Source organism: Pan troglodytes, chromosome 3, assembly GCF_028858775.2.
Source record: "Pan troglodytes isolate AG18354 chromosome 3, NHGRI_mPanTro3-v2.0_pri, whole genome shotgun sequence".
NCBI lineage: Eukaryota > Metazoa > Chordata > Mammalia > Primates > Hominidae > Pan > Pan troglodytes.
In genome coordinates this window covers 173,779,114-173,797,770 of record NC_072401.2, presented here as the reverse complement: position 1 = coordinate 173,797,770, position 18,657 = coordinate 173,779,114, and the positions used below count along the sequence as shown (strand labels likewise).

Below are 18,657 nucleotides of genomic sequence, written 5' to 3'. Positions count from 1 at the left end.
ACTCAAAATTATGGTCCACAACCTTCATTACATTACCTATCGGCAAAATTTTAGCCACGTAAACAGTTCCTGTATTATCAGAAATATAATTCAGCTCTAATTGTCTGTTATAAACTGAAGAGTTTATATTATTATGTTTTACTGTCTCATGATTAAAATTCTAAAAGGAAATCTATAGGATCTTTATTTAAATTTTTATATATATGTTTATGCCTCTTGTATGTTTTATCTACATGGTAAAATCTGGCATAGTCAGCTCAAAACTCCTTAAGGGATCCTATACAGGTTGGTTTAGATAAATGAGTGCTCATATTAAAAAATATAGCAATTAACCTAAATGCCTTTTAATTTCCATGACTGAAGCATCTTTGATCAGTAAGATGTTTTAAAATTTGTCAAAATAAAAATTGAAATATCTTCAGAATTGTCACTGTACATTTTTGCCTGAGTTTACTGTTTAGACACTTTTTTTTTCTTTTTTTGAGACGGAATCTTGTTCTGTCGTCCAGGCTGATATGCAATGGCACCATCTCGGCGCACTGCAACCTTCACCCCCAAGTTCAAGCGATTCTCCTGCCTCGGTCTCCAGAGTAGCTGGGATTACAGGCGCCCACCACCATGACCAGCTAGTTTTTGTATTTTTTAAGTAGAGACGGGGTTTTACCATGTTGGTCAGGCTGGCCTCAAACTCCTGACCTCAGGCTATCCACTCACCTTGGCCTCCCGAAGTGCTGGGATTTCAGGCTTGAGCCACCACACCCGGACCTTAGACACTTTTATGTATGTCCCTGATAAATGTTTTAAAATCATGAAACTATAAACCAAGCCTAAAAACAGGATGATTTTTGTTTGTATAACACTTCGATAAATAAGACCAATTTCATAGTATTGGTTTAATAAAAACAACTATATCTTATGAGTTATTGGCAAAATACCCATATACTTCAGATTCTTACTTAGGTGATCACCTGATAATCATAAGCTAGAAAAAGAGTTATCGGAGAAATAACTTGAAATGATGACTAGCTTAGCCTAATATCTTAGTTTTCATAAGTAATCCAAGTATGATTGTTAAAGCTAAATTAGGTACATGTAAAATAACCTCTGAGTCCCAAGTGGTCTGTGCTGGTGTTGGCAGTGGCTGTGATGGGCCGAATGCACCAGTCACCAGCCTGCGGCTGTTGCATGTGGGCCTGTGCCTGCTATGGTGGTAGTGGCAGGCTGGATGGGCCCAACCTTGGGCCCCAGTAGCAATACTCAGGTGTCAACAATGGTGGACTGAGCTGGGTAGTTCCCAGGCTCTCAGATGGAGTGGCCGGGTACTGAGGGGTAGAGCCAGGCCAGGAAAGCCTGACTTCAGGCCCCTACATGCTGTGAACAGGCACTGGCTGTAGTAGGCAGGCTCAAGGTAATCTCCAGGCCCACATCAGAATGCTTGAGTAGAGGTGGCAGTGGCTGCACTGCAGCCCTGCTACTGGGGAGAATGGGGTTACTTTCAGAAGCAGCAGTCATATGCAGGTGACTGGGGAGTATTACTTCAGTCACATTTCAGCCCTGGCTGGGGCAGGTAAGCTTGTCCTTGAGGCATGTGAAAATGTTTGGCGGCTTTCTTGAGGCATGTGAAAATGTGTGGTGGCTTCCCTGCTGAGGACAGCGGGGTCATTGCCAACGGTTCACATTTTAGCCCTGGAGGTAGCAGCCAGCCAGCTATGGTGGTGGCTGTGGGTAGGGAATGTCAATGAGGTTTCAGAAATATGGAGATGCAGGGACTGTTGGGATCCCAGTTAGGGTACGTTCTGGTGGGGGCTGGGCTTTCAATATGGTGTCTTGCTGTAGCTGCTTTGGGCTGAGGTTGTGTGAAACCCAGTGTGAGCTCCCTCTCTTGAGCAATGCCTTTGTGTGGTCTCCAAGCAGCTTCCTATGTTAGTCTCAGGGCCTCCGAGGGTCTAGGGGCTTTTCTATGGCTATGATGTGAGTCTCTGGTGGGAATGTGAACCACTGGGGTCACTCACTTACCCTTTGCCCACACTGGGGAGCCGCTCCAGGCTGCCAGCTGATCCTTTCTGAGCAAGCTGCACTGTGTTCCTCGCCTCCCTTACACTTCAGGTGTTTCCTGTCACTTCTCTATTGAACGCCGGTGTTCTGTATTAGTTGATCTACTCAGAGTGTGATTACCTGTTTGCTATTTTGGTTCTACTTTGTGGAGGAGGCAAGTACCGGATGCCTGTAGTCAGCCATCTTGAATCGCTAATTGAAGTTTGAAAGTCTAAAGTTATGTTATTTTAAATTAAGTGATAGATACTCATTAAATGTCTAAGTCACTTCCAAATAAGAAAAAAATGCTAAAACAAAAATTTCTAAATGTAAGCATACATTTGTTATTGGCTTCTTAAGTTTTATAGAAAAACTACATATATTTGAGTCTATTAATTCACATAATTATGTTACAGGGAAGCATGTTTCTAAAAAATTATAAAATGGTTCTTATCTAGATAATACTGATAAGTGACACAGTGCAAAATATATTGCTTCCTAGGTTTTCACTAGAAAAGAAGTTTTTAAGTGTTAAAAATTCTAATGTATATATATAATACTGTACAGAAAGTGACCCAAAAAGATGTTTTTGATAAGGGAAAGTATAAGAAAGAAATAAAAATATGTTCTTTACTGAACTAAAGAATAATTTTGTCTAAATTCAGAGGTTATTAAAAGTTTGTATCAAAATATGGACTTATGAAGGAAGTAAGTAGAAACATGATGGAGAGGAACCAGTTAGTAGAACAAAGACATATGAAGAAGGTTATACATTTGAAAATGCATTTTTGGTAAGGTAGATTAAAAACAAAAAAATAATAATTTTTTTATGAGAAAGAATCTTATGTGGTAAATTTTTGTCCTAAAGTCAAATGACTGGTTATGTAAGAAAGAGGAAGTGTAGGACAAAGCTGAAGTTCTGGTCATGTCATGGAATGTCTGAGTAAGTGATGGAAGGTTTGTGAAAGATGAATTTATGATGGAAATTTGTGTGTGATCAGGTTGGCTATAATTGTAAGAGAATTATTTGTGTGTCTTTCTAAAGACTGAGCTTTGATATTAAAAATACACTTATACAAAACTAACAATTTGGTTCCTTGTGTTCAAACAGCAAGGTTTCTTGAAGTGTTTGCTCTTAGTAAAATTTGCTAGGTTTTGATTTAATTCCGAAATATGTTTAAAAAAAATTTCAACCATTCAACCATCTTCTAAACTGCAGCTTCTTCCTGTTTTACAGTTTCTATTTGTGCCATATTTCTTCCTGAGATTTATTTAATTTTTCTGGATTTAGATTGAAAATTCTGTCTTTATTTAGATTATTTCATTTCTTGAGGTAGATTTTTCCTCTTGAAGCTTCTCAAATTTCTATCTCAGAAGTTCAACTTTTGCTTTATCTAACTTTATGTGATTTGCAGGTCATACATCATTGCCTTTTGTTCTTCCTCTTTCTCCCCTTGAGAAGGTACATCTTTTTGCTTGGCTGTGCTCATAACTCTTTCCTTCAGCTTTTTCATCAGCTCTCATAATTTTTTCTTCAGTCTTAACTCTGCTGTTATGGCCTGATGCTGAAATGTTCTTTCTTGAAGGCCTAAAAAAGCAAAGTTTTCCTCAAGCATAAATTCATTCTGTACTCTTGGCATTTCTTGATGTGTCTATTTTTTTTTTTCATGTGACCAGGAAACTTCCCATGCTGTTACTAAGAGCCATGTATTCCCTTGCTCAAGGTCCTAGTTTTCTGTTTACATTCCCGTGTATTATGTTGTACAATCATAACCTTGTACACTGTCTTACTACATCTGATTAAATTTAAGTACTAGGTTTACTTTCCAGTTTACCTAAAAGAGTTTTCTTTAAGGAGAAGCAATCACTCTTCAGTAGATTTGTTTTTTTCTTTTTTGGTAACAGGCCTAAGAAACAAGGATTTCATGTTTTATCAAGATAATGTCCTTTGTTGCCTTTATTAGATTTTTTGATAACTTAGGAAAGCTGAACTTTGAAAAGGTTAAATTTGTTTTATTTTGCTTTTACAGTCATGTACTTTATTTATTTTGATTATCACCCTGGTTAAAGAAATACTATTATTTCACAGTTACCTACAGTCCTGTTTTGATGAAGTGTTTTGAATCTTTTGGCATCTTTGATGGGCTTCCTCAGTATCAAAATTCTAAGTCTTTTTGACCTAGAACTAACTTTGGGATTTTTCAGCTGGGCCTTGAGAGAGCCTCAAAAAATGGAACTCTTGTCCTATAGAGATATTAGATCATTACATTAATTAGATGAATTATATAGGAAACATTGTCAAATGATAAGTGATGCTAGTTATTCTTTCAATTACATTTATGGGTATGTTATTGATATGGATAATCCAAAATTGCATAAAAAGTTTAGAAACCTAATATGGCATCAGACATAATTCTGGTTATTATGTTATATATTACAAAAATAACCAAATTTTCTTGTTAATTGCTGATTATAACAAACTTCCATCAGATTTTTAACTATGGCTCATCTGTCTCTGTCATCTACAGTTTTGATTTTTCTCTAAAAGCACTTGCCTTCAGATGCATGTAAAAGACTAAGAAGTACTCTTAAGTGTAGGTTTCTAGTAACTTTAAGGTCAAAGGATGACATAAAAAATTCTTAGAACTCTAAAAATTTCTGAAATGATGAACCTGACCAATTTGAGAAACTTCCAAACAATATCAAGCTGAACAAAAATTAATTACAGAGATTAATTAACTGATGAAGATAAAAATTTTATGAGGCCAGGCACAGTGGCTCATTCCTGTAATCCCAGCACTTTGGGAGGCTGAGGTGGGTGGATCACGAGGTCAAGAGATCGAGACCATCCTGGCCAACATGGTGAAACCCATCTCTACTAAAAATACAAAAATTAGCTGGGCATGGTGGCACACGTCTGTAATCCCAGCTACTTGGGAGGCTGAGGCAGGAGTATTGCTAGAACCCTGGAGATGGAGGTTGCAGTGAGCCGAGATTGTGCCACTGCACTCCAGCTGGCGACAGAGTGAGACTCCGTCTCAAAAAAAAAAAAAAAATTATGACTTTTTTGAAACTATGGATTCTTAACTTAAATGTTTTATTTTCCAAATTTAAGAAAACTTTTTCTTTTAAGCTATCTGTAGTTAATACAGCAATTTGGTAAAGTCTGTTTTTGTGAATAAAGGTGGAAACATTTACTTTTTCTCTCTATTTGATCCCTCTGAAATTTGGAAACTATGTGTGGGTATTCTTGTGGTAATATGTTTATTTGTATTAAGTTTAATAAAATTTTGCTGTCTCTTTAGAAAATGATACAATCGGAAGCATTAATTATGAAACAAAGCCTTAACTGGAATATCTTTTTTGAGAACTAGCATAGAATGCCCAGCTTCAAGGGTTCCAAACCTTACTGTCAGTGAATAAAAATTGTCACTTCCTGACAGTCCTAGAAACTTCAAGACTGAAGGTAAAATCTGAAATCTGCCTTGGTTTGGCTTCCAAGCCTGGAAAGATTTTTCCATCTGAGATTCTTGTCTGATCAATGTAAAGAGAAAAATGTTTTGTTTCTAAAGAAAAGCTATAAAACACCTGTTATAAGACTTTAGCCCTGGGCATTGTTTTAGAGTTCTTATTACCTACTATAAACTGACTAGATCCTGAATTCTTCTGGATTTCTCCAATCCAACCTTTTTATGTTAGAATAGGCACATAGCCAGACATGAGCAGGTAAGGGTTCCCCCACAGGAAAGAGATCTTAGAAATGCTGCCCATTGATAGAATCCTTGGAGATACTGACAGTCAGCAAAAAGAGAACCATGGCCACAGTGGCTGCACTTGGCCTTGTGGCTGGGCTCTTCTGACCCAGAAGGGACTTAGTAAGCCCTAACCGGAGATAACTGAGTTAGGGGCTTTTCCTCACTAGTGAACATGTGTACTCCTCTAATAACTTGCCTAGGAATAGTCTTTTGCTCGTTATAAACTCCATTCCCCTCCCATTAACACTTCCGTAATATTACTAAAAATGGGAACTGGTCTGTACTGAAGCTGTATAAGCTGAAACCAGATGAATTCTAAGAGGTAATTTTCGTGCCTGATGTATGGGTCACACAGAAAGTTCACCAAACTGCCTGGTGCCATAACCAGAAACATTCAAACTGCAAACTAGAATGATAAGTTGATAGCTGCATGCTGTAGATAGCTTTTTTCCAAGACATTGGAACAAGACTCCATATCATAATGAGACTCTTTCCCCTTTTAATGCCTACTTTTTACACTTGGCAAGATAATGGGGTAATTGAAATTTCACATTCAGTAGCTTCTGCTGGTAACTTGACTGAACCTGAGCTATGAGATGCTTTAGTCTACCTAGTGGGTGAGTATGGCAATATTTCTCATACAGCCATTGCTCACGCTCTGCTCGAATTCAGCCTAGTCATGGGATACTAGATGATAAAATTGCTCTATGTAATCTATTGGTTAAACAAGGAAATGTCTTTGTTATTACTAACATTACATGCTGTATCTGGACAAATCCCTCAGGGAAAGGTGAGGTCTATATACAAAAAAAGTAAGAAAATAGGCCACGTGGTTAAAAAAAAAAAGTGTCACCTAATTTCCCATGATTATTTGATTTATTTAACTGGTTTCCTTTAAGCCCAGGTTTATAGCTCAAACTATTATGTAAACTGAGATTATGATATCACTATTAATTTTTCTTTGTATTTTTCTTTTTAATTTTTGTTCTTGTTACTCATTAATTTTTTCCAGAGGTACAACCCCTATGAGAGTAATGTTGGCCTAGCACTTTGAGATGATAATCAATACCTGTGGAACAGACATATTGAACTTACCATGGACCCAGGTAGACCTAGCCTGAGAACCACTACCTCCATACCTCCTTTGAAATTGCTCAAATGTAGATAAGAAAGTTTTGACACTGACTTACTCATCAATTACTGTCTCTGATGTGGGACCAGACCAGACTAACCAGGACAGGTTCATCTAGGCACCAAGGGACAATCAAAACTTAAATACAGGAAATTGATCATCAATGCTTGCGGGTTGTGGGTAAAGATCTTGATCAAAAGGAGGAAATGTCTGAAAGCTGTAAGAATCAAAATGGAGTCACTTGTGTTAAAACCCTGACAAATAGAGCTGAGGAAGGCCATGAAGTGAGGGTTCTTATATATGAATGCCTGATAACAAAAACTATCACAGAAGACTGCAAAAACCACAATCTTTTGCAAATGTAATTACAAACTTACACACACACACACACACACAATGCTTCTTGAGAACATCTGCCAAGCAACTGCCTGTCCAAACTTGGACTTGTGCCACCCTTGTTATTAATCTTTGTAGCCAAGTATAATTATCTCAAAATAATTATGTAATTCTCATTTTTTCTTTAAAATGCTTTGTCTTCTTTTACCTTCCTGAATATGCACATAGTTTACTATGGCCTGTGTATTCCCATTGCAATGCCGATTCTCAAATACATACCATTTTCTTTTAGAGAGTCTCCCTCTCTGTTATTAAGGTTGACACAATCAACCTAAACACAGAAGGCTGAAGGGCTTAGAGGACTTTGCCTAGAGGAAAAGGTGCTGCAATGTTCATTAGCCCATTTTCAGTTTTATAGGCAAACTAGGCCTGCCTATCACCGAGACCAAAAACTCTCCAACTTAGTTAGGCATATCTCACCCTTCTGCTATTGGTTCAGGTTTCGGCAAAGCCTCCTCTTAAAGGACACCTTATCCTCTCTGCTCTAGGACCCTAAACATTGGCAACTCTGACAGGAAAGTTTCAGAATTCTATGTTCTGTCCATTATCATTCTCTTTCTATGGAAAACTCAATTCCCCACCCCACCCCCCGACTTTATTTTTACCTTGTTCATACTCTTGTGTGTTAGGGTGAATCACGGTCCCCAAAAATATCCATGTCCTAGGACCCAGAACCTGTCAATATGTTACTTTACATGGAAAAAGAACTTTGCAGATGTGGTCAAGTCAAGGATATGGGGATGAAGAGATGATTCTGAATTATCCAAGGGTCCTTATAAAAGAAAGTTATATGAGAAAAAAAAGGGATAAAGGCTATGTGATATGAGGCCCTGAGTAAAAGAATGAGGGCAGCCACTAATGTTGAAAAAGGCAGGGAACAGGTACCACCTTCAAAAATTCCAGAAGGAATCTGTTCTGCTGGCACCTTAGTTTTAATCCCATAAGATTCATTTTAAACTTCTGACCCCCAGCACTTGAGAGGAAAAATTTGTGTTGTTTGAAGCTCCTAAGTTTGTGATAGTTTGTTACAGCAACAATTGGAAACTAATAAATCTTTAACATGTTCTTGGAAACTATGAAAGAAGGGTATTTGAAATAGACCCTATTATGGCTCTATTATGACTTACACCATTGAGATTCTGGTGTACAGAACTGGGAAAAAGTAGTCAAGTGGGAAGAAATCCTCAATACGTTGTCTTCATAATGCTTATTTCTTACTCTGTATGCTACTTATTAAATTTTACATATATTAGTCTGCTCAATTTTTACAAAATGTGTTGAGCAGGTAGGGAAGAAACTCTTGAGCTCTTTTTACAGCTATAGAAAATGAGGTGCACAATGTTTAAGTCATGTAGCTTAAATCATACAGAAAATCAGTTCAAAACTCAAATTCTTGGGCTCCTCACCAGACCTTACTGAATGAGAATCTTTGTAGATTTTTATGCACATTGAAGTTTGTGATGCATGAGTCCAGAACAGAGGTTGGCATGCAGCTTGCAGGTTGATTTTGTAAATAAAGATTTGATAGAACATGGCCATGTCCTTTCATTTCATTGTTTATGACTGTTTTTGTTACAATGACTGAGTTGAATCAACAGAGACTTTATGGTCTGCAAAACTTAAAACATTTACTCTCTGATCCTGCACAGCAAAAGTTTGCTGACCTCTGGTTAGAACACAGCACAGTCTAAAATGAGGTGTTAAATGGATGATTCTGTGATTTTTTTCAGGATGTTATAACATGGCCAAGAAAATAGCTGTAAAATATCCAACACATTAGCCAAACTGCTTCTACCTAAATATATCCCTCTCTCCTGTTTCTGAATGTACTAGAGTGCATTGCATGAAAACCCATAGGAATTCAGAATTAAAAGTTGATAATAACCAAATAATGAGTCCATTCAGTTTTTTCAAATGTGTTAGAATGAGTGGCATTTCTGTTACTATGATTAGTGCACTGAAATAAATCTGAAATGCAATGTTAGAGTGAGATACAACTTTTTAATGGAGAAAAATACAGCTTTTTAAGCTTTAAACTAATATGAGCCACGAATGCGCAATAAAAATGATGCCACAAATTATTATAGCCCTTATATAAATGCATTGCAAATTACATTTTCTCTAGCATTATCAAGAAATACAATAGTGTAATATTGAAATCAATATTCACACACTGCTTACACAACCCACTGTATGCTTTCATAACACGATTTTTATTAAGACCATGTACTCGGCATGGAAATAACTTTATTGTGAATACGAGATTTGATGAGATAGTTGCAAAAAAAAAAGGCATTATCTATGTATCTGTGTATCTCACACACACAGGAAATTACTGTTCAAGTGAAAGTCTAAAAGTCTGGAAAAAAGCTAGAAACATTGTCTATTTCTCATTTCAGGAGTAGCTTCAGTTCACAAAAAAAGAAAAAAAAATCACTGCTTATTAGAAATTTACAAATCAAGGAAAGCAGCTCTCCTCCACCCACCTTTCTTTTTTTTCTTTTATTCCTTTTTGTTTTTTGTTTGTTTGTTTTTTGGTTTTTTTTTTTCTTTTTTGTTTTGAGACAGAGTCTTGCTCTATCTCCCATGCTGGGGTGCAGTGGCACAATCTCGGCTCACTGCAACTTCCACCTCCAGAGTTCAAGCAATTCTCATGCCTCAGCCTCCTGAGTAGCTGGGACTACAGGCATATGCCACCATGCCCAACTAATTTTTGTATTTTTAGTAGAGACGGGGTTTCACCATGTTGGTAAGGCTTGTCTTGAACTCCTGACCTCAAGTAATCCACCCGCCTTGGCCTCCCCAAATGCTGGAATTACAGGTGTGAGCCACTGCACCGGGCCCCTCCTTTCTTAGAGCTAGTTTTATCTTAGTTTAAATTTTCTTTTTGAATTTCCTATAATTATCTAATGCTTTATTTGTTAATACTATGAAACTTTATGTACCTCTTAACCAAGTATTGATGACAGTAACCTACAGCCTTTAGGGAAAACACTTGAAATGGCTTTTTAAAAATTTTATATTACAAATTAAAAATTCCAAGTATATAAAATAAAGCTATAGTAAAATAAAGCCCCATGTATTCATCACTCAACTTTTATCAACATTTTTCATTCATCTACCACCTATACCGCTATCTACTCTCCACATCTCAATCACTACTATAACTACTCTATTTACAGTTGTTTTTCCTGAAGGTAAAATATCACATATTCTAATGCACAAAGGTTAGCTTTACAGTTTTGAAAAACAGATACACCCAGATAACCCATAACCCTAGGGTGTCATAGAAGAATTTTTTTCTCACCAGAATGTTTCTGTATTTTCATTCCAGTCAATTTTCACCATTCCCCCTTAAATCTCCAGAATTGGCAGTTGTTCTGATTTTGTTTTTTTCATTTTAGTTTAGTTTTCCTATTTGGAAACTTTTTTAATAATGGAAGCCTACAATTTCGTCTCTTTTTATTCTAATTTCTTTTGGTCTCAACAATGTTGTTGAGATTCATTCATGTTGATGCATTTAATTTCTGGCTTCATTGCTCAGTTCCATTCTAGTGCACGAATAGGCCACAATTTGTTTTTACGTCCTCCTGTTGATGGACATTTGAGTTATTTCAGAATAAAATTTTTGAAACCAAAAACTTGCATTGATTATATTCAGGAATTATTCTGTAAAGCTGACAAAATAAGGAACAATAATAAAGTAAAATAAATTCATGGCATTCTGAAACAAACTATATTATAAAACAAACGTAGATGTCCTGAGACTTCTCATCGTCATAGACTCCTATCTAATAGGGGAAGAGTTAGTTTTAAGTATTAAATGAGTTAATACACATAAAGCCTTTATAAGCGTGCCTGTCACATAATAAGGACTCAGTGAGTGTTTCATTGTTTTTATTATTTGTAATAGGAAAATATAATGAAAACATTCTAAAATGACTCAATTAGAATAACATTTTAGACAATATGTGATTACCATAACATATAATACGGTCAGTTTAATTCACTGTCATTTTCAGCTGGAAGATAAAACACGACTGAGAAATAGCTATTGCAGGTAAGATATCTGTGTGGATGTGAGAGTTAGAATTATGTTGGTGTGATAGTTTATTACGTTGTTTTTGCTCTCATGAATTTTGCTTTAAAGTTAAAAATTTACTCAATTTTTATTATTCTGTCTGTAATAATGGTTTAGTGGCAGTGCACTAATAGAAATAATTTTGCTAGAACAAATAAACTATATAATGCATTATACACACACATACATCCATGCTAATTTAATTTAGAATAATATAAACAGATTAATCCACTGGAAATTTTTTTAAAAAGCAATAAAGATACTGCTTTAAAATTGTGTTGTGTTGTATTTCTTTATTTTTAAATTATATCAGCAAAATAAGACAAAAAGCTTATATTTGCTTCATTGGTATAAACCCAAAATCAAAGTAAGAAAATCACATTAAATTTTCTAAATATTTTCACTTTTAACTTTATTTAGAATTAAAAACTGTAATGCACTTTGCTGTTTTAAAAAGTGTGCTTTGAAATAGCATTGTAACTGGGAGTTATTTTCAGAATAATTTTTGTATTTTCATATGTTGATTGGAGACCTTGTTTTTTACTTCATTTCTGATCCTTACCATTCTCAAGCTCTCAGAGGAATAATACAGAGAATATCAATGTAGTTAAAAATCTTAGCCTGGGGCAGTAGCCTATGCCTGTAATCCCAGCACTTCAGGAAGGTGAGGTGCGTGGATCACTGAGACAAGGAGTTTGAGACCAGCCTGGATAACAGTCATCTAAAAATCATCTTGGGATAATAGATAATAAAAGTCATCTTGGGATAACAGTCATCTAAAAATCTCAGATTTTCACACATGGACTGCTGTTTTGCCAAGTTTCCTTACATTGTAGGATTTTTCAAAAATTTATTACAGAGCAATATGTTCTTTGATATTAACTAAGTTATTTTCTTTTAATTTTGGATGATAATTTGATCCTTTGAAAACCTGATAAATATTGATGAGATGTCTAACACATTAGCTGTTTGTTTACAGCATTTTTTACCTAAAAATTCACGGAATATACTTTTATATGATAATCAAATTATAAGATAATCGTAGAATAAATCATAAAATATCCATGGAAAAATCACATATAATACCTACATGTTTAGCATTTATATTCTCTCTAGGTAGACATCAACTCATTTTTAAAAATAGGTTTAAAACCTATTGTATCTAGGTAGATTCAATTCATTTTTTAAATTAATACTGACTGTCATATAATTTGTATATTTTATTCAATTTTGTCCGTAAGAGCTAAATATTTAGAGGCTTATCTGAAATACTGTATTTGGCATTGCTTTAAAGCAATGTTCAAGAAAACATTTCACAGAAAGAAAATATTAATTAGGTATTAATATTCCTTATAAGACATTATTATTCCTCACTGTAATTTCTTATTTTCTTAGTATTCAAACTTATTTTATTTATAATATATTATAAAATGTTCTAAGATATTTACTTCAGGCTTACTGTTCCACAATCCATTTGTCTTTTCTGCCATTTTGAAATGCCACATAAATTCCATGTCATTCCCGTAATTACTCAAAGATTAATAATAGTGGCTCTGTTCTAACAACTGAAAGTCTATTTTGGAGTTATGAAATGGAAATAATCAAGACCTGGAAACATATTTCTATTTACATACATCATTAGTTTCTTATTAGCTCCTTGTGAAACCAATATTTTGGAATTCTTAAACCATATTGCACTAAAAATGTTTGAGTTTGAGAAAAATGGAAGAAGATTAAGATGTGTGCTTTCTTTGCTCTTTACAATCTATCAATTTTACATCATCTTCACTAAGCTATTCTATATGTATTTCCAACTAAAAACAATTTCTCAAAATTATTTCAATAACTTTTTGCTCTATACCTTCCTGAAGCAATTCTAAAAGGTTTCTTCAGAATCTTTAAATACCCTATTTTATATCTTATTAACAGCTGTCATCAGTATTACACTTAGAAAGAGAACTATAATTGATGGGGGAAAATACTGGACAAGGCCTTTGGTATTCAATGTGAGACATCAAGGATTTTAAATGTTTCTATGTAACATAAAGTGATAACTTTGTGTTGATCCTCAAAAGGAAGAAGAATAAATGATAGTAGAAAGGAAGGATATAGAGCTCTTAAGAACAGTTCACAGTGAAATCTCATTATGCAAAGCATGTATACCTGTAAGCCATTAGTAAAGTTATTAAGTTCACAAAAGGTTGATGGGAATGGCTTGTGTGCTTTTCTTTTTTTAGCAGGGAGGGGATGTTTGGGAGTGAGATTGAGCCACTTAAACAAAAGAAGCATGACTTTTTGAAGGTTTTGAGACAGTCCCTCGACTGTCGTATGTAATAAAATTTGGAGGTTCGAGCAAAGTTTATCTCTATCTCTAGCAGGCAGGTCTCATGTAACACCTCAGTTTTATACTCGTTGTATAATAAAAAGAATCATACATCTAAACAGTAAAGTTGTCCTGCTTATTTGTGTTTAAACTTCCAAGGAAATTATCTGAGCATTCATTTTTTCTTTTAAAAACAATTACCATTAATCCTAATTAAATTATCAATCTCTGGGCCTCACAGTGCCGACGTATAACTTGTTCTGACATTTTTCTTGTGATACTCTAAAGCTCTGGGTTCTTTATTGTTCCAACGATTGAAGCATGATACAGTAGAGCTTGCTGAGTTTCTGATTAGCAGTATTGTCAAAGCTGTAAGTTGACAACTTGTTAAATCCCTTTATTTCTATAGATATATACCTGCTGGCATGGTTCAGATAAATTAAGGCAAGTAGATTTTGATGATGAGGAACGAATGACTTATACCCTTCTGATGACAGCATTTTCTTATTAGGAAGGATGATTATATTTCCAAATTGACTCCCAATTTTTCTTTCTCCACAAGAGCCCTGACCATAACTACTTACGGTTTTGTAACCTTGCATAAAACAGCATCTTTTCTAACAAAAATGCCTGTTTTAAATTTGACTTTCATTTATAAACAAGCTTATTAGTCAAAAGAATGTGGCTCTTTCATCCCTTTTAAACCCTCATAAGTATTTTCTGCATTCAAATTATAAAGAGAAGCTTTAATTGTACAAACATTGTGCATGCTCACGTTGGCATTTCTTTGATTTAGGTATGAAATTATTTGGCATGTTTCTAATTACTTTCTCTTCAGCTAAATCTTCAATTATGCTGTTTTCTTTTGTTTGTCTTGTTTCAATAAGTAAGAGATTGAGTAGTTATAATTTTATTGGTAAGACATTGTCAAAATTGAAGAGATTGAGTAGTTGTAATTTTGTTTGTAAAACAAGTAAACAAATAAAAAGTTCGACATTTAACAAGGAAAATACAACCCAACAAGTTAAGCTCAACACACAGGGAAACAGCCGATCATCAAAAAGCATCGTGCTGGAACACTTCAGAAAATAGAGGACTCCAGAGGGTCCTGTCTGCTTTGGTCATTGTCTGAAAGGAGCTTTAAATCTCAATCCGTTTCATGAAGAGTTTAGGCAAAAATATGTATATCATTATTTCTTTGCAAGGTATTTTATAAGGCAAACTGTTGCAGCTCAAGCTGTATAAACATGTCTTTGATTTCTACTGAAATGTTTAATTCAAAGCAGCATTCACAGTGTTGGGGAAAATGACAAAATGTTTAAAAATAAAAATAATAGACATTGCTTAACTCAGATCTATATGTGCATTGTAACATTTTATATAGTCATTGTACTGTCTATAGAAAAAGAAGTAGAAATAAAGATGTCTGATTTTAAGAACCATTTTTCTCTAATACTACAGTTACTTCATAGTACATATGTTTATACTGCTCAAATTGCTCCTCTTGTTATTTTCTGTGTAATTTTCAGGTGTTTATACCCTGTGCTATTATGTAATACCATCTAAATAAGAAAAATGCTAATCATCGATAGATTAAATAATATCTTACCTATATAATGCTATAGCATAAATTCATTAAGTGAGAAAAATGGGATCAGAATGTGAGGCTAGTGAAATAAAACCTTTCTTGCTAATTCATAAAAAATGTTGAATGCAGTGCATAACAGATCCACTATTACTCAAATAAAACAAAAGACATTCTAAAAAATGCTAAGACCCTTAAAAAGAAATTTACCTACCTATATATTCTCGGTGAAATGTGTATCAGAATAAAGAACTCAAAAATGCACTGTCCTATTCTGTTTTGTTTTCTATAATAGAAAAGCACAGACTGGGTGGCTTATAAACAACAGATTTTCTCATTTTTCTGTAGGCTGGGTAGTCCAAGATCAAAGACATCAGAAAATTTGGTGTCTGGCGAGGGTCCACTTCCCAATTCATGCACAGTATCTTTTGGCTATAACCTCTTATGGTTAAAAGGGTAAGGAATCTCTTTGTGGGGCCTCTTTTATAAGAGTGCTTATCCCATTAATAAAGGCTCCAGCCTCAGAATTTAATCATGTCTTAAAGATCCTACTTCTAATACCATCATCATGGGTGTTAGAATTTCAACAAATGGATTTTGGGGGAACACAAATATTTAATGTATAGCATGTAGAGCATTATGTCATTAGGGAAATACAAATTAAAACAACATGAACATACAACTACACACCTATTAGAATGGCCAAATTCCAGAACACTGACAATACCAAATGCTGACAAGAATGTGGAGCAACAGGAATTCTCATTCATTGCTGATGGGAATCAAAAATGATACAGCCTCTTTGGAAAACAGGTTGGCAATTTCTTACAAAACTAAACATACTCTTACCATAGGATTTAGCAACTGAACTCCTTGGTATTTACGCAAAGGAGTTGAAAACTTACGTCCACAAAAAAACCTACACCTGGACATTTATAGCAGCTTTATTCATAATTGCCAAAATTGAAAGCAACCAATGTGTCTTTCAATAGGTGACTGGATAAATAAACTCTAGTACATTCAGACAATGGAATATTATTAAGCTAAAAAGAGGTGAGCTATCAAGCCATGAAAAGATATGGAGAGGCCATAAATGCATATTGCTAAGTGAAAGAAGCTAATCTGAAAAGGCTAAATACTGGATGGATATGACATTTTGGAAAAAACATAACTCAGGAGACAGTTAAAAGATTATTGGTTTCCAGGGGTTGCACAGGGAGGATGAATGGATGGCAAAGATTTTTAGGGCAGTGAAATTAGTCTCATCCTTTAATAGTGTGTGCATGTCATCGTGCAAGCCTATAGTACATAAAACACCCAGAGTGAAACCTCATGTGAACTAAGGACTTTGATTGATCATAATGTGTTAATTATAGGTTTATCAAACATGACAAATGTACCACTATGGTGAAGAATGATGATAATGTAAGAGTTGAGTCTGTGCAGCTGTAGGGGCAGCAGGTATGTATGCAGTCTCTGTGCCTTCTACTCAATATTTCTGTGAGCCTAAAACTGCTCCAAAAAATAAAATGTATATTAGTACTAAAAATGAACAGTTAGCAGAAAACCTAAAATAGAAAATTACCCCCAAGTATCTCACTGTAGTTGTAAAAATGCAATTTCAAAAAATAATCATTAAAATAAAAATTCATAGTGAATAGGAATGTAAATCTAAAATCTCAAATTTTAAATTATAGTAAAAATTTGTACAAAAGAAGGGGTAAAGTGCTAAGTTTCTCATATCATACAGAAAAATGTCAGTAAAATTATTTCATTCAATTAACTTAAGCTCATCTTTTCTGTACTGATTTTTTAATGTTTAGTAAAACTTCAAAATAAAATAAAGCTAAAAATAATTTATCAGAAATCTAAAAGAAAACAATATTCTGATTTCAAAAGATGTTCACTTTACTTAATCATGTGGTATTGACATGAACATAGATGCTATTTGCATCATTCCTCTCCATCTTTGATAGTATAAATTTGTAAGACCAGGCTGGGTGGTCATTCTGTATTATTGCCAAAAAGTGAAAGTTCTTACAAATATGTTTTTAGAAAAATTAAAATATGAGAAAACCTCAATTTATTTTATTCCAGAGTTCTCCTAAGTAATTTTACTTGGAAATTTTCTTTTGCTGCTGAAACAAAATTCCTTGAGTGATTATCTAATGATGCTGATTGCCTGTGAAGAGGGTTCTTTGAAGATCCAAATGGGACTTCCAACCACCAAGAGGAAAGCTTAGTATAGGAATATATCCTGCCAAAATTAAGTGAGATTACTACTCCTAAAATTTTTTTTAATGTTTCCTTGAAAAATGTCAAGGCAAGAAAACAAATGAACTGTTAGCTCCATTTTCTTTTCTCTTCCGTGGGTTCTGCCCAGAACATAAGGGTTGCTTCATAATGAACAGCAGTCCTGATGTTTTCTTTTAGGAGTTATGGGTGTCAGTATATCCAGAGAATCAAATGTATCATCCAAATCTGCAACATTTAACAGAAAGATATCCTTTCTGTAGGTATGCAGCAATCAGCAAAACATGTGTCTGATTCCTTTGATCATATGGAATTCAGCATAGAAAGCATTTATTAATAGTAATCTGGAGTCTGTTCTGTACAACCAAGGTATCCTGTAGGTTTAAGCCACTGTTTTGTAAATAACTGGCAGCTTTTGTAAGGTTAGATTTCTCTGACAACTCTCTAGGAAGATTCTTGGCAGAAAATGCTTGTTGGCTAATATAGCACATCCTGAAATATGTGCACTTTTTTCTTTAATTTTTAAAATATGCTACTGACTAACTAAATATTGTGAAAGTACTATTATCACTTTCTCCAAACAGGTTTTTCCACAGTTCATCCTATCTTCTTTAAAAGATTTTTGATGCAACATCAGATGTAATGATAGCTATACTGATGGCCTCCGATAATTTTTAACCACGTTTTATTTCCTTATCTCATATGATCAGCTGTTGAGAACAATTCACATCTTCATTAAATTATTCAAAAAAGAGAAAAGATAATCTAACATTTTTATTCTTGCCTTAGCTGTATCCAACATTGAGCCCATCTCATAACATCGCTCAAAAAAGGTTTTATATTTTTATAAGCCTTGCCTTCCAAAATAACCAAAAAAGAAAAGATAAAGGGGAACCTCTAAAAGTTCTAAAGTCCAAGATAACTCATAAAAGAAAGAGAATATTCTGTTTTACCTTCCCAGAGACAGGAACAGCTCACCAATCAATGATCAAATTTTAGCTGTTAAGTTTCATCATTCTCTTTATTTGACAAGTTCTTTATTTCAGAAGTCTTTTATAAAAGTAACAACTTGTTTTAATAAAATTACATACTTATAAG

General features: G+C 34.5%; 1 protein-coding gene across 3 annotated transcripts in view; it reads right to left on the bottom strand.

The window, feature by feature from the left end:
- GALNTL6 (polypeptide N-acetylgalactosaminyltransferase like 6) overlaps positions 1–18,657 on the bottom strand; it is a 1,233,774-nt gene that overhangs the window by 922,699 nt on the left and 292,418 nt on the right. The window contains exon 1 of one of the 3 annotated variants that reach the window (XM_016952513.4): positions 2,017–2,118. The exons of the other annotated variants lie outside the window; for them this stretch is intronic. The gene's annotated coding sequence lies outside the window, so the exon portion shown is untranslated. Of the gene's footprint in view, positions 1–2,016; positions 2,119–18,657 lie in introns of those variants that run through there. 3 annotated transcript variants of the gene reach the window in all.